The sequence below is a fragment of the Urtica dioica genome, chromosome 3 (genome assembly GCF_054948205.1).
Source record: "Urtica dioica subsp. dioica isolate 48M chromosome 3, U.dioica_male_clone48M_v1_H2, whole genome shotgun sequence".
NCBI classification, from domain to species: Eukaryota; Viridiplantae; Streptophyta; class Magnoliopsida; order Rosales; family Urticaceae; genus Urtica; species Urtica dioica.
This window is the reverse complement of record NC_142758.1, coordinates 43,179,034-43,201,946: the sequence shown is the minus strand read 5'-3', so window position 1 is coordinate 43,201,946 and position 22,913 is coordinate 43,179,034.

Genomic DNA, 22,913 nt, shown 5'->3' with positions numbered 1-22,913 from the left:
CGAGGTGGGAACTGGTGCCGGAGATGAGCCATACTGCTCGTTGCGCCACCACTCCTCGAGGCTGACACCGGACTACTTGACCTCGAGGATGGCGAGGCCGATGAGGCAGACGGTGATGCATGATGAGGAGGTAGATGAGGAAGCCGGGACGCCAGCAAGGCATTGTTATGGGAGAAGAAAATCTTCACCAAGCCTTTGGAGATTTGGATAGCTCGGGGCTCAGTCGATTTAGGGGTTCTCTCTTTTTCGAATGATTTATTGAATAAAAATGACAACTGAAAATAAAATGAAAATTCAAAGCAATTCTTTTAACGCTGGTACCATGTGACTACCACGTGGTCATTTAACTGACGGAGTGGGCTATACACGGAAGGCACATAAAATTTTGTCGGTCGTGATATTGAGGTCCAATAACCTCAACTTTATATCATAAGTCATCTTCTGTCAGTGGGGTTATAAATCAGGGGGCAATTATACATGTATATGTGTGTATGATAAACAGAAGCCTTTCCATGTTTTTAATAAAACAAACAAATCTAAATTATATTGGTATTTTGATAATTTTTATTCATTTAAGGAGCCACGTGACAAAAACGTGCCTAGTAAAACTGACAGAATGAGCTTAAAATAGACGGAAGGACTATAATGACTCAAACCATGATATTGAGGGGTAAAGAACGAGTTTTTATATTAAGAGGGGCATGTTGTTACAAGGGCTGTAATTCAAGGGGAAAAATATCATTTATTCTTTTTTTTTAATTGAATCGATTTGAAAATAAAAACTGGGAAGTGTAATTAAAGATTAAAATATGGATATCGGTATCGATACTGAAGTTTTTTTTTACTGATATATCAACTACCGAGAGATATATCAATGGATATCTTATAATAATTTGAATACCGAGTACTGATGATATATCGACAAATATCCTATAACAAAATATAATTTTAGAAAACCTACATATCTCCAAGTTGAAATCACAAAATAGTTTTTAAGATGTTACATATTCAAGTTAACAATTAAAGTTAATGTACACACTACAAATTATAAAAATAGTTCTCAAATATTACAATTGTAACAATTTCATTTTAAACATGTATATATTTTTTTCGATGATAAATAGATTTTTACTTTTACATATATCTATATATATATATAAAGAATATAATATATTCATACGTAAATTTATACTTATACATATATCTATATATATATATATATATATTATATATTCATTCTTTAAAAATATAATATATATTCATACGTATGTGCATATATTTATGTATACATATATTATATATTAATTGCATGCTATATATATACATATATATATATATATATATATCTAAAAGACAAAAGAATGTCTCAACCTTATGTACGTATATTAAAGATTTATATAAAAAAATATTGATATATATATATATATATATATATATAAAAATATTGATACATATATATATATATATATATATATATATATATATATATATAGTGAGGAAAGAAAAGTATGTACGTGACATGAGATGTGGAGAAAAAAAAAAAGGTAAAGGAAATTTTTTTTTTTTAAAATGAAGTAGAGAAGATAAAAGGGTAGAAACAAAATGCCATCATATTCGAAGAGTCCGCTAGGCAGCTTTGTTATTAGCGTGAAATTACCAACTAAATTATGCTAAAAACCAACTAGTTAAAATCTTTGAAAAGTCTCTTTTTTTATGGCCTTTTATTCAAGTTGAAATTTAAAGTAAATATATAAGGTTACCGACATCCCGTCGATATTTTAAACTTTGTGTACTAATAATAAATCTCAGCCAAATTCCTGATCTCTAAACCTCACAAACCCTACAATGGCTCGTACAACTACTTTCACCTATGTTCGACAGTTTTAATTTTGCCTATAATATGCTAATATATTGACATAACTTTTTTTTTCTTTGTAGTTATAATCGTAATGTATGTCAATGTTTTTAACCATCTTCGTTGTTTCATATACCCGTGCTGATTGTTTATTTGCGTCAAGCACTTAAAAATCAAGCTACTTCATTGAGTTTTAGTCGTGTTAATGTTGGTTAGATCTATCATTTAGCCGTTTCTCGTAACTAACGCAAATATGGAATGCTCCTGAGATTTTAAAGTAGGATTATGATTTAAAATTGAAAGAAAAAAAAAAAAAAAAAAAAAAAAAAAAAAAAAACCGTTTCTTCTGTACGGTAAAAAAATATTTAGTAACACAATTTCCCCAATGTGAAGAAGCAGGACATAAAATTTTATACATTTTAGTTTGATGCATTCAAAGTTAAAATAGTAATTTCTTAATTACATAATCACTTGTTCTAGGGACACCTTTCAAATATTAATCCCTAAGAATGCTGTGAGGGTTTAACTGAACTAATATCTACATGAGAAAATTACACGAATACCGCTTTTAAAGATCGGAATTAATTTCAGCATATCAACTAATTTTTAAAACTCCCAAAGTACTTACTCATATTTTGGATGATTATTTACTTTTCAAGAAATAAGGAAAAGGTTGATAAGTTTATGTTTTCTATAAAAAAAAAAAAAAAAAAAAAAAAATCAATAATAAAAGTTAGTAATTGACAGTATTCTTGGAATTAGACTGTTTAAAGATTTATGTTTAAAGGATTTTTTTTTTCCTTTGAGTACGTTTCATTGTAATTTAAAGCTTTACTTTTGTATAAATTCTCCTCTAGGAACCTTGTAAATATACGAAGAAAATAAAACGTTTTAAATTCTCGATACAAATCTCTAATCTCATTGATAGATAAACTCATTTCATCATTCGAGAGGCGTACCAATCTCCCGGCCACAACTCTAGCACTATTTAGAAAAATAACTTCTTTTTTTTTTTTTTTTTTTTTTTTTTTGCGTACAGATGCACGTTTTATATTCTTACGTATATTTTCCTCGAGTAAATTTTCCTTTCACTTAATTTTTTTGAGAAGGTGAATCATATAGTCTATTTAAATCTTCTACGTAAATTTTTGCCGAATTATGTAAAAATTAAGAAAATAGTCAAAACTAATTCAAGATGTAGACGTAAGTATGAGATGGACTAATAGAAGATAGTCATATGACTAGTTATAACAAAAAAAATTTCTATGGTCTACAATTTTATACAGCTTTTTCTTTGCTATTTTTTATGAAAATAAAAAGAAATAAATATTCTTGAAATGATTAAAAACTCGAAGCATTCAGAAAGCACCTTCATATCTTATCCAGGATACTTCTGAACATTTTTTTATAACCAATATTCATTAATTGTTTCTAATTTAAAAAAATATGAGTATATTTGTCATTAAACACAATTATTTATTGACAAGTTTGTCAATAAATACTCAAATAGTTTTAGAATATGAAGCAATGAATTGATTTTTATTAAGAAAGATTAAATGTTCATAGTTTTATAATAATCCCTCTTATCTACCCAATTCTCCCAAAATGTCAGTGGAAGTCCAATTTGTTATGGAGCCTTAATGTCTTAGAATGTATTAAAATGAGGAAATTACAAGAATAACAGTTTTTAAATAACTGTTTTTCAATAGTAAATAATTATTTTCCCTCGACTTTAAATTGTAAATGATAAATAAAATTAAATAAAGTCCAACATAATAAACTAGTTTTTTTTTTAATTGTAAGCATCAAGAAATTCATGAAAATTGACGGTTTACAACTTTAAAGAAGTTATTTTCGTCGTAAAAGCTATATGTAAAATACAAGAGCCTTTGCTTCATGTTTTGGGTACACACTAAGAAGCGTTGACAAACGTAGCTATACCAGGCCGGTAATATTCTGAGCCCAAAAATGAAAAAAAAAAAAAAAAAAAAAAAAAAAAAAAAAAAAAAAAAAAAAAAAAAACACACACATTACGAAATTTTCTTTGATACGTGTCTCGCCCAATCAGAGTCATCCACGTGGGAAAACACGTACTTCCAAATCCAATTACAACCGAGACCAGATCGACAATTATGTAAAAATTAAGAAAATAGTAAAAAAGTATGAGATGGACTAATAGAAGATAGTCATATGACTAGCTATAACAATTTTTTTTTCTATGGTCTTACAATTTTATACAGCTTTTACTTTGCTATTTTCTATGAAAATAAAAAGAAATAAATATTCTTGAAATGGTTAAAAACTCGAAGCATTTGTGGGGGTATAAAAATTCAAATACTCAATATTATTTCGTATGGACCTTGGCCCGACTAAAGCCCACAATCCAGTTGTAGACCGGCCCACAAAATCGATCATGGACCTAGTCCGCTCTCGGCAGATCGGCCCAAGCCCAGCAATACTCTCCGGCCCAATGAAGAACTCCAGCTCGGCCACGTCTTCCTGGTCAGAAGGATCGGTCAATTAAAGAGCAGACCACGCCGCGAAGACCGGATCTCAGACGACTTCAGCCTTGGCGAGGAGTGTGGATCGAAGAACACGTGTCTTCGGCCAGAAGGTTCCATCTCGCCTATAAATAGAAGAGAAGATGACGATTTTCACACATGCAAGCTCTACATCTCAGTTATCAATTAATTCTATTTTGTATTCTTATATTCACGATCTTGAGTTCGACCTATTGAGTTCGTCACCTCGTCCATTTGTAACCTTCTCTAAATAAATAAAATTAATTAGTATTCGTATATTATTATAGTTCTTTATTATTAAATTGTTTCTTATACGACGTCTTTCTAAACCCCTTTTTAAATATTCTATCATTTCGCTTTTCATTTGTGATTGTTGATCGATCTAAAAATCGACATCAACAATTTGGCGCCGTCTGTGGGAAACTTCAGAAAGACCAATCTCGGAAGAAGCAGTTCGTAAAAAAAAAAATTTATCATGTCTTCCACTCCGACTCATTACGAATCTGGAGAGGAGATCCCCCCGGGATCAGGGCAATCTTGGATATGCTGACCAAAAAGATAGATGAGCAAGCCGAGACCAACCGTGCTCTTAATGACCGGTTGAATACTCTTTCGACTCCTCAAAACACCCCGGATCCTCAAGTGGGATCCGGAGATATGACCGCCTTTGAGTCAGCTCGCCAAGCAACCTCGGTTGCGTAAACAAGCCGAGCTATCCCTCCCGGAGTCTGTCTGGATTTCTCTGGGATACAGGTCGCCCGAGGAACAGACCAGTCTCCCATCACAAGCTTTCAGCTTGGGGGGACTGCTGGCGAGGTCGCGACAGAAGTCACGATCGATCCTTCCGGACTCCCTCCGCCTCCGATCGGGGGAGCACCGTCCGGGTCTTTCCCGACTGATTCGAGACCTCGCCCTCCAGCGATCTATACAACATTCACCCCCTAGCGTTTTGGCGGGATGAATCAGACCTGTCATGGCCCGGTAAGTGCAACCGCGGTCAGTCCGACACAATCGGGACCTCGCATCTTTCGTGGTGGCGAACCCAGTATGACCGAACTGGACAGGTTCAAGGAATCTATAACGGCCGAGCTGAGAGCTATTCGTTCATAATTTCATTCTACGACCAGCTCGGCTCCCGAGATAGATCGTCTTGTTGAAGAAACAAGGCGAACTCCTTTCGCCAGAAATATCACTGAAGTGCAACTAGGAGATACCGGAAAGGTTCGCCTTCCATGATACAATGGCACCTCAAGTTCGAAAGCTTTTATATTGTCCTTCAGAGTCGCAATGGGACGGGTTATGCTTGCTGAGAGAGAATTAGAGGCAGGATACTGCCAACTATTCGCTGAAAGCTTGTCCGGACCCGCCTTGGAATGGTTCTCCAAACTCGAACCAAACTCCATTGATGGTTTCGATAAGCTATGTTCGTGGAGGACGATCTGACCATAGCAGACTTATGGGGATCCAACAGAGAGAGAACGAATCTTTGAAGTGTTTCATGATCCGTTACAAGGACGTACTCTCGAAAATCTCTAATGTATGCCACGAGTCTGCCATAACCTCTCTAAGGAACGGATTAAGGCACGACTCAAAGCTGAAATTAGAGATGACTGTTAACCGCCCCCTTACACTAGAGGATGCAATTCATAAAGCCGCGAATTACGCAAAGGCCGAAAAAGAATTTGCTTCCTACGAAAGGCAACGCGCGGCCGAAAAGAAACCACCCTCCAATACATGGGTGAGGCCCGCAAATACTGGGAATAACCCTCGCAGGATTAATCCCCATGACGCCGCACCTCACACCAAAAAGCAACACGCCCCTCCTAATTATATGCTCAATGTCAGTGACGACATTAAGGAGGGAGGTCCCCAGGCTAATAAATGGACACGGGACCCCAATGCGTATTGCAGTTTCCACAAGGCTAACGGCCACGACACGGTTAATTGTGAGACCATGCGTAAGGCTTTAGCCGAGAAATATGCAAAGGGGGAACTAAAAGATGTTGATCTAGGACCCCCGCCAAAGAAGAAGATCTTCAATAGCAACAGCAGGGGAAGGGGCAACCCCTCCCCCAAAAGAGCAAGACCCGAGGAGGAATGGGAACCAAACTCCCCGCCGACTGTCGTAAAACACAGGGTTGACTTCATAATGGGCGGCTCAAAGTTTTTCAACGATACGGTTAACTCCATCAAAACACATCAACGTCGGTTAAGTAACCAAACCACTAAAATCATATTAGAACAAGATGTTCAAATCTCGTTCTCCGAAAAAGAAGCAATAGGGACAACCGAACCGCATGACGACGCACTCGTAATCACGATCGACGTGTCTAACTGTGAGGTCGCGAGAGTTCTAATCGACGGAGGTAGCTCTGTAGATCTTATCTTCAAAGATACCCTGGCCAGGATGGGAATCAACGAAGACGAGATTGAAAGGGAACAAACCCGTTTGACAGGTTTCAATGGGTCCACTACCCCGTCCTTAGGAACGATCAGGTTGCCCGTAAAAACACATGGAATCAATAAAATAGTAGAATTCCAAGTACTAGACTGTCTCTTCCCATACAACATTATCTTGGGAAGACCGTGGATACATAGGATGAGGGTTGTGCCTTCAACCTTTCATCAATGTATTCGCTTCCCTACGCCTGAGGGGATAAAAGAGATCCGAGGTAATCAGGCGACCTCCCATAACTGCTATCTCACTAGCCACAAACATTGCGCTAAAACAATTAAAGAAGAACAATAGCAACTAATGAACGTGGAGTCGGACGAGGGCATCTCTACGCTAAAAGAACCCGACTCCCTTGACGCGCCAAGTACCGAAATAACGACCCAAGTACAGCTCGATGGCTTCGATCCTTCCAAGTGCATCGGAATCGGGACCAAGCTCAGTAGTAGTACCCGGCGAGAACTAATTTGCTTCTTAAAACGAAAAAAATTCACCTTCGCCTAGTCAACCGAAGATATGCCGGGAATAAGCATCGACATTACGTCTCACCAACTTAATGTTGACCCCAGCTTTAAACCCGTAAAACAAAAAAGACGAAAGCTCAGTCTCGACAGGGCACGGGTGGTCAACGACGAAGTCGAAAGACTGCTCAGTGCAGATTCAATCCGCGAAGTGAAATACCCGGATTGGCTGGCAAACACCGTTATCGTAAAGAAAAAAAAATGGGAAACGGAGGGTATTCATTGATTTCACTGATCTAAATAAATCATGCCCCAAAGACAGCTTCCCGCTGCCTCACATCGACCAGCTAGTCAAAGCGACCGCGGGGCATAAAATCCTCTCATTCATGGACGCATTCTCAGGATATAACCAAATCCTGATGCATCCGGATGACCAAGAAAAAACAGCTTTCATCACCGACCGAGGCACGTATTGCTATAAGGTCATGCCATTTGAACTAAAGAACGCTGGCGCCACCTATCAAAGGTTAGTCAATGAAATGTTCAAAGAAAAGATAGGGAAAACGATGGAAGTGTATATCGACGATATGCTGGTTAAATCTTTAAGGGAGAACAACCACGTAGGACATTTGGAGGAATGTTTCGAGGTACTGAATAAGTATCAAATGAAACTCAATCCCACCAAATGTTCATTCGGAGTATCATACGGTAAGTTCCTTGGGTATTTGGTTATCCAACGAAGAATTGAGGCTAACCCGGATCAATTACACGCCTTGCGAGAAATGCCTTCACCCCGTAATAGGCGTGAAGTCCAAAGGTTGACAGGACGCATCGCTGCCCTCAACCGCTTCATTTCTCGGTCCACGAATAAATGTCTTCCTTTCTACCAGCTCCTTAAAGGAAACAAGAAGCTCGAATGGGACGACAAATGCGAAGAGGCGTTCAAAAAATTGAAAGAGTATCTATCGACGCCCCCAATCTTGGCAAAACCCGTTGCGGGGGAGCCACTCTATCTATACGTCGCAGTGTCTCAAGCGGCAGTTAGTGGAGTGCTCGTCAGAGAGGAGCAAGGGGACCAACGACCAATCTTTTATACAAGCAAGTCGTTAGTCGATGCTGAAACCCGATATCCTATTATGGAGAAGTTGGTCTTGGCCGTCATTTCCGCCGCGCGAAAACTTCGACCATACTTCCAATCTCATACCATAATAGTAATGACATCACATCCGCTCAGAAGTTTCCTACATAGCCCTAATCAATCAGGAAGATTAGCTAAGTGGGCCGTGGAGCTGAGCGAATACGATATTGAGTACGGAGTAAAGACATCCGCAAAATCGCAAGTTTTAGCGGATTTCATCATCGAACTCCCGAGGGAAAATCCCACTGTGACCGAAGTCGAAGGCACCTGGACACTTAAAGTGGACGAAGCGTCATCGAAGCAAAGGGCAGGAGTAGGGATACACCTGACGTCCCCCTACGGCGAGACCATAGAACAATCGTTCAGGCTCGACTTCGTCGCATCAAACAACGAAGCCAAATACGAAGCACTAATCGCCGGACTTAGGTTAGCTACCGCAGTTGGATCAAAGAAATTGGAAGCTTTCTACGATTCCCAACTCGTGGCAAACCAATACTCCGGAGAATACGAGGCTCGGGACGAGCGAATGGAAGCTTACCTGAAAGTGGTAAAAGATCTCACGAAACAATTCGAAGAATTCTCCCTGACTAGGATTCCTCGGGGTGAGAATACGTCGGCCGACGCATTGGCTGCCTTGGCATCTACCTCAGATCCGGACGTCAAAAGGATCATCCCAGTTGAAACAATCAAACAACCTTCCATTGCCATAACCACTACCGCGGTCATAACAATAGAAGGGGGGGATTGGAGAGATGAAATACTACATTACATCACGACTGGTACGGTCCCATCCGATAAGATGGCAAAACGCAAGCTCGTGTTGAGAAGCGCGAGATTTTGCATCATAGATGGAAGCCTATTTAAAAGAAGCTTCGCGGGACCCTACCTCAAGTGCGTCGGGATGGAGGAGTCTAAACGAATCCTGGAAGACGTGCACGAAGGGGAATGCGAAAATCACGCAGGCGAACGAGCGCTTGCCATCAAAATAAAGAGGCAAGGCTACTTTTGGCCGACCATCCTGGCAGACTGCGAGGCGCACTCGTGCCGCTGCAATCAATGTCAACGTCATGCCCCCAACATAAAAAGACCCACGGAATAATTGTCCTCTATCTCGGCGCCATACACATTCATGAAATGGTCTATGGACATTGTGGGACCAATGCCGGTCGCCCCTGGCGGGTTAAGATTTCTATTAATCTTAACGGATTATTTTTCAAAATGGGTGGAAGCTGGAGCCTTCGTCTTGATAAAGGACGTCGACGTCACAGCATTCATCTGGAAAAATATATTCTGTCGGCATGTAACTCTCCACGAGATCATAACGGACAACGGATCACAATTCATATCGAAAAAGTTTAGAACTTTTTGCTTCCATAATAACATTGAGGTAAGAATGTCAACACCACGATATCCTCAAGGAAATGGGCACTCAGAAGCAACAAATAAGACCATAGTTGACTCCATAAAGAAAAGGCTCGATGCCAAGAAAGGGCGGTGGGCAGAAGAGCTGCCAGGCGTGCTATGGGCATACCGAACCAGCCCGCGGAGGCCAACAGGGGAAACCCCGTTTTCCCTTGTCCATGGAGTCGAATCTGTCATCCCAATCGAGCATCAGGTGCAAACCCTTAGGGTAAAATATGCACCTGAGGATGAGCCAAAAAATGACGAGGCCCTATGCGATGCCTTAGACCTTGTGGAAGAAAAGCGAGATACAGCTCTATCACGGTTATCCCGTTATAGGCAATCCATCGCTAGACTCTACAACAAAGATGTTAATACAAGAAGATTTGATGTAGGAGACTTGGTCCTCCGAAAAATCTTCCAAAACACTGCTGAGGCAAATGCCGGAAAACTCGGGGCGAAATGGGAAGGCCCCTATAGGGTCACCAGAATAACCTACCCCGGCGTTTATGAACTTGAAACACTCAACGGAATCCCGGTTTTAAGATCATGGAACGTCTCGAACCTCAAAAAATACTACTGTTGAAACCAGTAAGAATTGAACTACGTCCGACTTGATCCCTGCATAAGGGTACGTAGGCAGCCTCTTACCACAAAGGCACAGTCCCCCCACCTTTTTGAACTACGGAGCTCGCATCTCGGCCAACGACCCCGACCTCGGACTTGGCCAACAGTACAAATACCTTGACATCTCGGGCGAGAAACGACATCTCACGGCTTCATCAGAGATCGACCTCGCCTAGAAACCTTAAGGGAAACTTTTTAGATCCCCGACGATCTAAAAGACTTGACATAACTTTAACCAAATTCGTTTGCGGACTTCGGCTTCAAATCTAAAGGGAAACGCTTCGGACCGGCAATAATCCGAACAACTTAACATATTTTGAACGACGAACCAATTCAAAACCTCAGCCTAAGGGAAACTTTTTAGTTCTATGACGATCTAAAAGACTTAGCGAATCATCTGAAATCTTTAAGGGACATATTTTAGGCCGAATATGGGCGACCTAAAAGACTTGACAGATTATGCGAATCCAATCTATCTCAGAAGTAAACAAAATAATATTTTAAACATATTCAGATCGGTCGGACGGACTAAATAAAAGACAGAATATTAGCATCTGTGCAAGCAAAGGAAAGTTTGACGAGCTAAACGACTTGACAAATTATTCGACATAAAATTGCATTAAAAATAACAAGATAAAATAATTCGAATATAAAATAGAGGTACCGAAACCCCCTATAATTGTATCAAAAGTAGCAAAAAATTCGCCCAAAACATACGGGCCCCAGAAACAAAATAAACATTTTTATTGAATAAAAAAAAAGAAGACGGTTGCCGACTTAAGCTTGGTCACGGGGTTCGACCTCGACGTCTCGATGCTAGGGGGTGGGAGTGAACGCCGCCACTTCTTTGTTCCCCTCCGGGATAGAATTGAGAACCTCGTCAGTTTGGTCGAGCATCGAGCCGTGCTCATTGAGGGCTTCCACGGGCTCGACCTCGGTCGCGAGGGCGTCGGCGGGAGATCGGTTCGAGTACGGAGTGAACGGGACGTCCTCGATCTCAGGAATAGCGATGGCTGCGTAATCGGCCTCATATTGAGCGATGTCGTCCTCAGTATCTTTCATCTCGGTGGTCCAATCCGAGATCTCGCCCTTCAAGGCCTCCGAGACCAGCTCTTTATTCCCCCGGCACTGCTCGAGCTTCTTCAGGATGAGGACGGCTTCGTCCATCTTCTCATTCTGTGCACGATGCTTGAGTATTTGTTCACGATACTTCAGCGAGGTCGCCTTCTTCGCCGCATGCACAGCCCGATCCCGCTCCGCCTTCGTTGTCCTCTTCATCCGGGCGATCTCTTCGAGAGCATCTTTCAGCTCTTTGTCCCGAGCCGCCAGATCGACCGCTAACATCTTGCTCTCCTTTTTGAAGTCATTGGAACAGGCCGCCCATCCCTTGATCTTCTCCTTTTTGTCATCGACGTCGACGGATAAGAATTGAACCTTGCCACGAAGGCGTTCAATCTTGTTGTTCGACCTCTCCAAGAGAGCATCCTTGGCCAAAAGGTCGTCCTGAAGGATGGAAATTTTCTCATTCATGCCCTGGAGCTTGGCTTGAAGAGACTCCGTCCCCTTTTGAACCTCGGCGAGCTTTTCCTGCTCGACCTTGGAGTCGTGAAGACGCTTTTCGTAGCGAAAAACACCTCGGTTCAATTGGGTGGACAGCTGAAATCAACCAAGCTCTCCAGTTAGTTCGACCACAACTAGATCCGTAAGAATTAATTATTTCTCTAAGTATAAAAGGTCGACTACATACTAGAGATAAGAATAAAAAGACTCACTCCAGTTATGGCCGAAGCCATCATCCTATACCAGTCCGCCTCGGCTAGCTCAGGGACCTTCGGAAGCCCCATGCCGAAACAGGTCAATTGACGAAGAAATTCCGCCGACGAGTAGATATCGTCGCACAGCATATGATCCTGCACATAGTGAAAATTGACGGTATGCTTCTTCTTTCGGGATGCAGACGAGGCGAAATTGTTAGGAATTCTTGCCCACGAGAAGATACTTATGTAAATTCTCGTTTAAATTATTAATAAAATAAAGTTTGACATTTATTATCTATTTGAATTAAAAGCGTTATTTCTTATTTAATGAGATTTATTAAACATTCATTATTCCATAGCCTCCGTATCTAACTGAGTCACGTGTTGGGCACCTGAGTTCAGGCGGTGTGCTAAAACATGGTCGATGACTGATATACGCCTGGAAAACTATATCTAAAGTCATATATGTGGAACACAGGAGTGAAGGCTGATCACTATGTGGGAGCATTCTACACTTGTGGTAAGTGTACGACCTGGACAGATCTTGGTGTAGATATATCGTTTAAGGACCGTTACGACACACTAACCGAGGCCACTATGATGGTCACAGTGAGACTTGATCTAAATCCCGAAGTGATCATGGACACTGGGTTATGTTATCGAGCTCTATGACTCATTCGCTAAAAGGCTATTCATCCTAATCACAGCTTATGTCTTGGGAGTTTTCTCAGAGCATAATTCGAGTGGGAAATGATTTACAGATACGGAATCCAGCCTTCCTGAAAGAAGGTTAATGTTCTCTCACCTAAGGGTTGATTCTAGAACCGATAGATTGCGCGCACTTTCGAAGTCAGTAACGTTCGAAAGAATCTTTCGCTAGGGAAGCAACGATGCTTAGGGCTGATATGTATCAAGGGAAGTATAACGGAATAAATTGACTTCTCTCGATACGGGTTGAACCTGGAGGATCTTGATCACGAACTGACTATATCAGTGGACACTCGTCACGATGAGTAAATATAATTCTAGTATAAAGGAGAGTTCAGTCTTGGCTTACAAGGTGGAGTATTTGACCAAGATTAAACGAATCGATGGAAAAAGAGAAAGGACTATTTCGTCTTTTTCATCGGATTTATTAAGCTTCTATTACTATGTCCATAGTCCCCGATTCGGCTCTGATAAAGGCGGATAAGAACTTTCGTATTATAATGTTTATCATTATTAATCTCAGTTGCTGTAATTGTGATTGACAGCATTAATTCTGGAAAACGGGTATTCGCATAATTAAATAAATATTTATGGTAGAATTGTTTATTTATTGTTTGATCAAGTAAATAAACAATTATTAATTATTTGTTTATTGTTGGACCAAGTAAATAAATAATTAATTGGGTTTTAAGCAATCGGGCCTTGCACACATGGAAAAATCGAATTGGGAATTTTGGCATAGGATTTGCGCAAATCCCCTTGGCCGTGTGCCATCAAATCCGATTTTTTCAATATTGGTATTTACCATTATTTTCTCTTTAGTTGTTTAAATAAAAGAGAGATAATAATATAAGATATTGTCCTATATTTTCTCCTTATTTAAAGGAAAGTATTTAGGAGAATATATGAGAATATATTTAAAGGGAAATAATATATTCTCATTTATTCTCTCACTAAATAATATATTCTCTATTTAAATAGAGAATAATATCTCATAGATATTGATCTGATGGATGAGAGAAAAAGTAGGATTCACTTGTTGAGATCCAATGGCCTAAATTTAATCCACTAGTGTGAACACAATAAAAGGAAATAAAATATTCTGGAAGATTCCATGAATATCTCATTTTACTACTATAAATAGGGGTTCATGAGAAGCCAAAAATAAGCAATTATTTTGTGAAAATTTCGTGCATCACTAGCCTCCCTTGGCTGTGCATCTGCCTCTCCCTCCCCTCGGAAATTCGTTTCCATTCTTAGTAAAATAAGAGAGAGATCTCGAAACACCTAGTTTCGTGATCTAGTGAGATCAAGACTGTGCCCACTCATCTTTCTTATTCGTCTCGGAGATTACGTTTCGGAAGACTAAGGTGTCATCCTCGAGTCCTTCATCAAGACGACGCAAGGAGTACGCGATTGGATTAGGAGCATTCTGTAGCTGAACCGAAAATCAATGTAAGTACTCGTTTACTCTTATATCGGTTGCTTGACTTATATGCTCTCGTATAATTTTAATTAACGTAAATCTAGATCTTGTCATATAATCATTGAATTAATTAGCTCATGATTAGCGTAATTAATTACTTTTCCGCATTAATATGGTTATATGGGGGAATCATCCCCGACAAGTGGTACCAGAGCCAGATTGATTTACTTAATTAATTGATTCGTTCATGTGATTAAATTTAATATGGTTTGAATGAATTTATATTTTGATATGAAGTTCATGCAATTCAATATATGATTATGTGAATTGTGATTTGTGGTTGATCGTAGAATATTTTATTCTCGCTTTTCTAGATTTTTTGTACACCCGAAATTCAAAGGGTATAGGATTTTTTTGTAAATCTATTGTTATTATTATTATTATTGTTGTAATCCGACGAGCAACGTTCTTGATCACGACGATTGGCGAGAGATGGACCCACAACGAGGAGTGATGGAGGGACCATCGGAGAACCACCATGACGGAAGGAAAATCCCGCCGTGAAGGCGGGACAAGATGAACGCAAGGGACTGCCAAAAGACCGCCCCTGCCTCTGTGCTGCACCACTCGGTCGTGCAGCCCTCCTGGCGCACGGGCCGATGACTCGGGTCGAGTCCCACCGTGGCGGGTGGGCTCGAGGATAATCCCGGCTTGGGCCCGGATGCCCGGTAGGCCTTAAGGCCCACCGAAAATTTTAAAAAAAAAATTTACCGATTTTGTTTTTTTTTTTTTGAAGTTTTATTTAAATTATTTATATGGGTTGGGCCCAAGTAAATATTATTTAAAACATTGAAAAATAAATGATTTTGATATCGATTTGTTTTTCTAAAGGACATATGATTGGGCCTTGATTCAAATAAATTATTTTTGCGAAAAACTATGAAAAATTAAATATTTTTTATAATGATTTATTTTTCCATTGAGACATATGATTGTGCTCAACCAATATGATTGGGTTCATCTCGTTTTAACTTTATAAGAGTCAATTAGAATACAATCAACACAAATCAAACCATACTTGCCATGCTTGTTTATTTAATTGCTTTGCCATGCTTGTATGCTATAACTTAGATCTTGTATCGTATGTTTATGGTTGTCATGGGCTTTCATTCATTAAAATTGTCTAATTGGATTAGGATACTTAATTAATGAATGAGTTGAACGGATCGGAGAGCTTTGTCACCAAGCCGATAAGAGGCTAAGCTGAGAGATACTTAAGAAGACCTAGTGTCTAACCTTCTCTACTGGGAGCTTTTCCGTGAAGGAATACTATTAGGATAATCAAGACTAGAATGTCACAATTTCCTAATGACTAAGCTATATCGAAACTTATTGTTTTTAAGGGTAGCTTAGAATCACTCGAGTTTTTAATATGATTTACTAAACACGAGTGTATCACCTAGATTAAAGTTAATGCTAGGAAATTAAAATACTAAAAGTATATTGAGTCTTAGGCCTCCAACATTGACACAACACCGTGAGGATGAAATATCCCCTCGTGACCGGCGGTTTTCTAAACATGGTGGTCAGTTCCATTCGGAAGGGCTTTTCTGATTCCAATACCAAGGTTGTGTCTCTGACGATAGGTGGGAGGGTTGATCTCTGCGTGTACTAGTTACGCTAGTGCGTATGGGCTAGATTTCTTTCACTGAAATGTTGGGTCGACTCATGCATGAACCAACCGGTGGTTGCTCATGTGGCCAACGATTCCTATTAAAATGGTAGTTAGTGAGCATAGTTATGAAGGTACATGTACTGTGATTGTTCACTGAGATGGTTCTCATTTTCACTAGGTGCACTCCGTTACGTCACCAGAGTGAAACGGACTGTGACTATTAGTCGAATTACCTTAGAATATAAAAAACTGGGTCTTTTGAATCTTTAGTATTTTTCCCCGTGCTTATGCATTATGTTTTTTATTTCCTAAATTTATATGATGAATGTTTTTTCTTTTCATTAGTAATTTATGTACTTGTATTTTATTAATTTCAGCATGACTTCGAATTATGATCTCTTGAAGTATATTATGGATAACAAAATGAAGTCTGGTGAATGCGCAGTTCTCTATATGAGAAACATGTCGGATTGGATGAATCTAACTGTCTTTTGGGGCACAAAGATTGATGAGGCTACTCGGGTTGAAATCATTCTGAATTCACTCGCCGAGGAATACGCCGACTTTGTCATTTACTTTCGTGGTTTTGGCCCGGATTATAAGATGACGAAGTTTCAAAGCGAACTTCTTTCTTGGCGTGATGGTTTGGTAGAGTATGTTTACCATCAAGTGCAACCGAGTTTGGCACCACAGCCTCGTCCACCTTCACCAGAAGATTTACCATTAGAGAATGTTCTCGTAATGGTAAAACCATCACTTATAGTGATTCCTGATGATGATGACATCAGCCCTGAGTCGTGTGAAGGTAATATACCGTTCACTCACTTACATGCATTAGAAGCATTATATGTTGGAGATTCTCTCTCGTCCTGGATAATTGATTCAGGGACAACTAATCATGTTTGTACAACCTTACATGTGTTTGACTCGTGGGAGGAACTGAAAGGAGACGAACTACAGCTTAGAGTGGGGAACGGAGAGTCCGTCATGGCTAAAGCTTTAGGAATAGTTCGACTCCGATTTGGAAATAAATATTTGATATTAGATTCAGTTTATTTTATTCCTGGGTTCTGTAGAAACCTAATTTCGGTTTCTGAATTACTTAAACACAAATTTTCTTTATCTGTGAATGAGAAAACTATGAGTGTTTCTTTAGATGGAAGATTAATATGTGATGCCTTATTATATAATGGTTTATATGTATTAACTCCTGAACTAAATGTTCATTTAATGCTGAAATGTTTAAAGTAGCTAAACCCACATCTAATAAGGAAATTAAACTGTCTAGTGATGAACAAACCTATTTATGGCACTTAAGACTTGGTCATATAAATATAAAGAGGCTGGAGAGGCTTTCAAGGTTTGGGCCGTTGAAACACCTTCAAGTTGGAACTCTGCCTGTTTGTGAATCCTGTATTGAAGGAAAAATGACCAAGCGATCTTTTGCTGGAAAAGGATTAAGAGCCACCGAACCTCTGCAACTTGACCAATGAGTGAAGATGCGAGAGGCGGTTATGAATACTTCCTCACATTTACTGACGACTATTCTAGATATGGTTTCATTTACCTAATGCAACGAAAATGTGAAACTTTTAGTAAGTTCAAAGAATTTCGTGCTTGTGTTGAAAACCAATTGGGTAAGACTATTAAGACCTTTCGATCGGATCGGGGAGGCAAGTTCTTAGACACTGAGTTCACCGATTACTTGCTTGAGCATGGGATTGAGTCGCAATTATCGGCTCCTGGTAACCCTCAACAAAATGGGGTTGCTGAAAGGAGAAATAGAACTTTATTAGACATGGTAAGATCCATGATTAGCTACTCTTCACTTTCAACATCTTTCTGGGGTTATGCATTAAAGACTGCCATGTATATCTTAAATCAAGCTCCTTCAAAATCTGTATCCGAAACACCCAAAGTACTATGGAATGGATCACCTGAAGGATTGCGTCACTTCCGTATTTGGGGTTGTCCCGCTCATGTCTTGAAAAAGAAATCGAGCAAGCTGGAACCAAGAACAAACATTTGTTTCTTTGTTGGTTATCCAGAAGGGACAAAATGAGGTATATTTTATTATCCTATTGATAGGAAAACATTCGTTTCAACTCATGCTACGTTTCTTGAAGATGATTATGTTAAAAGTCATAAACCTCGAAGTAAAATTATACTCGAGGAAACTGTTAGACTAACCCCGAAGACTAATGTCCAAGGGAATCCATCTCCACCTACAATTGTTGTGAGAATGGGAGATGAAGAAGAAAACACAAACGTTGGTCCAAGTGCTACACTGCCTCGTCGTAGTGGGAGGGTCTCTAGAGAGCCCGACCGATATCTTGGTTTTGAAGCAAACGTCATTGCCTTGGACGCGAACGACGATGACCCCGTGTCATTTAATGACGCCATGGTCAACTTGGACAAGGAAAAATGGCTAGAAGCCATGAATATAGAGATAGAGTCTATGCACTCGAACTCAGTCTGGACTCTTGTAGATGCACCCGAACAAATTAGACCGATTGGGTGCAAGTGGGTCTATAAGAGGAAGAAATGAGCTGATGGACAAGTCGAAACCTTTAAGGTTAGACTTGTGGCTAAGGGTTTTACCCAAAGAGAAGGAATCGACTACGACAAAACCTTCTCTCATGTAGCCATGTTTAAATCCATCAGAATTCTTCTGGCCATTGCCGCTCATTACGATTATGAGATTTGGCAAATGGAAGTAAAGACGGCATTCTTGAATGGCTATCTGGAAGAAGAAATCTATATGGCTCAACCAGACGGATTCATAGAAAAGGGCCAAGAGCACAAGGTTTGCAAATTATTGAAGTCCATTTATGGACTCAAGCAAGCGTCTAGATCCTGGAACCAAAGGTTTGATGAGGTGATCAAGACCTATGGTTTCGAACAAAACCTTTCTGAGCCTTGTGTTTACAAGTACTCGTAGAAAGTAGTTGTTTTCTTAGTCCTTTATGTAGACGATATCCTCCTTATAGGAAGAGATATTAAACTAATGTCTGACATAAAGGAGTGGCTGGCAAAGCAATTCCAAATGAAGTATTTGGGGAATGCTGCTTTTGTTCTAGGAATCCAAATCATTCGTGATAGGAAGAACAAACTACTAGCTTTGTCTCAATGTACTTATATAGATAAGGTACTTTCTCGCTTCTCGATGCAAAATGCCCATGGGGTGTTGTTGCCAATTCGTTTAGGAAAGTTCATGTCGAAAGAGCAGTGTCCTAAGACACCGCAAGAAGTGGAAGATATGAGTCGAGTTCCATATGCCTCAGCAGTTGGGAGTCTGATGTATGCCATGTTGTGTACTAGACCCGACATATGCTATGCAGTCAAACCCTGGTCAAGAGCATTGGGTGGCTGTTAAGCATATCCTAAAATATCTTAAGAGAACTAGAGACATGATGCTTGTATACACAAGTAATGACTTGGTGATACAAGGATACACTGATTCTAATTTTCAGGCAGACCGTGACATGTTGAAGTCAACGTCTGGATTAGTGTTCACTCTCAATGGAGGAGCGATTGTCCGGAGAAGCGTTAAGCAATCTAGTATCGCAGACTCTACTATAGAAGCTGAATATATTGCAGCTTCCGAGGCAGCCAAAGAGGCTGTTTGGCTTAAGAATTTCTTAGCCGAACTGGAGGTAGTTCCTAACATGAACAAGCCTGTGCAACTCCACTGTGATAACACTGGAGCCATCGCAAACTCGAAGGAACCACGCAGCCATAAGAGAGGAAAGCATATAGAACGAAAATACCACCTTATAAGAGAAATAGTTCGAAGAAGAGAAGTGGCAGTCATGAAGATCTCGACGTTGGACAACATTGCGGATCCAATGACAAAGGGACTATCTGAACATGTGTTCATGAAACACGTGGGAGGAATGGGCCTTAGATACCTGCCATATCTTCACTAGATCAAAGTGGGAGATTGTTAGGAATTCTTGCCCACAAGAAGATACTTATGTAAATTCTCGTTGAAATTATTAATAAAATAAAGTTTGACATTTATTATCTATTTGAATTGAAAGTGTTATTTCTTATTTAATGAGATTTATTAAACATTCATTATTTCATAGCATCTGTATCTAACTGAGTCACGTACTGGGCACCTGAGTTTGGGCGGTGTGCTAAAACATGGTCGATGACTGATATATGACTGGAAAACTATATCTAAAGTCATATATGTGGAACACATGGGTGAAGGCTGATCACTATGTGGGAGCATTCTACACTTGTGGTAAGTGTACGACCTGGACAGGTCTTGGTGTGGATGTGTCGTTTAAGGACCGTTACGACACACTAACCGAGGGCCACTATGATGGTCACAGTGAGACTTGATCTAAATCCTAAAGTGATCATGGACACTGGGTTATGTTATCGAGCTCTTTGACTCATTCGCTAAAAGGCTATTCATGCTAATCACAGCTTATGTCTTGGGAGTTTTCTCAGAGTATAATTCGAGTGGGAAATGATTTACAGATACGGAATCCAGCCTTCCTGAAAGAAGGTTAATGTTCTCTCACCTAAGGGTTGATTCTAGAACCGATAGATTGCGCGCACTTTCGAAGTAAGTAACGTTCGAAAGAATCTTTCGCTAGGGAAACAACGATGCTTAGGGCTGATATGTATCAAGGGAAGTATAACGGAATAAATTGACTTCTCTCGATACGGGTTGAACCTGGAGGATCTTGATCACGAACTGACTATATCAGTGGACACTCGTCACGATGAGTAAATATAATTCTAGTATAAAGGAGAGTTCAGTCTTGGCTTACAAGGTGGAGTATTTGACCAAGCTTAAACGAATCGATGGAAAAAGAGAAAGGACTATTTCGTCTTTTTCATCGGATTTATTAAGCTTCTATTACTAGGTCCATAGTCCCCGATTCGGCTCTGATAAAGGCGGATAAGAACTTTCGTATAATAATGTTTATCATTATTAATCTCACTTGCTGTAATTGTGATTGACAGCATTAATTCTGGAAAACGGGTATTCGCATAATTAAATAAATATTTATGGTAGAATTGTTTATTTATTGTTTGATCAAGTAAATAAACAATTATTAATTATTTATTTATTGTTGGACCAAGTAAATAAATGATTAATAGGGTTTTAAGCAATCGAGCCTTGCACACATGGAAAAATCGAATTGGGAATTTTGGCATAGGATTTGCGCAAATCCCCTTGGTCGTGTGCCATCAAATCCAATTTTTTCAATATTGGTATTTACCAATATTTTCTCTTTAGTTGTTTAAATAAAGGAGAGAGAATAATATAAGATATTGTCCTATATTTTCTCCTTATTTAAAGGAAAGTATTTAGGAGAATATATTTAAAGGGAAATAACATATTCTCCTTTATTCTCTCACTAAATAATATATTCTCTATTTAAATAGAGAATAATATCTCATAGATATTGATCTGATGGATGAGAGAAAAAGTAGGATTCACTTGTTGAGATCCAATGGTCTAGATTTAATCCACTAGTGTGAACACAATAAAAGGAAATAAAATATTCTGGAAGATTCCATGAATATCTCTTTTTACTACTATAAATAGGGGTTCATGAGAAGCCAAAAATAAGCAATTATTTTGTGAAAATTTCGTGCATCACTTGCCTCCCTTGGCTGTGCATCTGCCTCTCCCTCCCCTCGGAAATTCGTTTCCATTCTTAGTAAAATAAGAGAGAGATCTCGAAACACCTAGTTTCGTAATCTAGTGAGATAAAGACTGTGCCCACTCATCTTTCTTATTCGTCTCGGAGATTACGTACGTTTCGGAAGACTAAGGTGTCATCCTCGAGTCCTTCATCAAGACGACGCAAGGAGTACGCGATTGGATTAGGAGCGTTCTGTAGCTGAACCGAAAATCAATGTAAGTACTCATTTACTCTTATATCGGTTGCTTGACTTATATGCTCTCGTATAATTTTAATTAACGCAAATCTAGATCTTGTCATATAATCATTGAATTAATTAGCTCATTATTAGCGTAATTAATTACTTTTCCGCATTAATATGGTTATATGGGGGAATCATCCCCGACAGGAATCAGCTCGGCCTCCGGATTTCGACTTCGAGGAAGACCTGCTTCCTTCCGCTGCAGCCTTACCCTTGGCCGCCCGAGCCACCGCGGTCACGGGGACCTCAGGAGTAGGCTCTTCTTCGTCCCTGCCAGCGAGGTCGGGAACCGGATCTTTCTTTTTCTTCTTCCTCTTTTCTCCAGGGGCACCGCCCTCAGGAACCCGATTCGCTGGCATCTTCGTCTTCTTGGGCGCTCCCACGGTCTCGGCCCTTTCAGGGGCTCGACCCTCTTCGGCCTCTTCGGGGATGTCTCCCTCAACCCCGGGGATTCGAGCTTCCTCAGCCTCGGGAATTTCGGCTCCCTGGACGTCCGTCGGGGCAACCTCGGTCATCTCAAGTACTTCGTCAGACGACACCAGAACGACCGGGATCTCGGACGTCAAACGAACCCCGGTCACTTCGACCTCGGGATCGTTGATAGGAACGGTCGGGGTTGGGGTCAAAGTCGAGGCAGCGCCCCCCTTCTTTTGTTTCCTCGCCTCGCGAGCACTGATCCGGGTATTCATGTTGTCTCCTACGTCTAATTGATTATAATAAAAACTTGATCGAAATGGCACGTACACAATTGACCGCGGGAAAGAGGACGAAATCAAATCAAACTAACCTTCTTCAAAACCTTCTAAAAAAGCTGGGGGCTAAGGCCAAAGCTTGGCCGAGATAAACCTGTAAGAAGTAAAGTTTGACCACTCTACTTTGCCCTCCTGCAATATGGAAAGTTTCTCGGCGAACTCTGCTCCTTGAGATGGCGCCTTAATCTTTTCTATAAAAAAACATAACAGATAAATGTCAGTT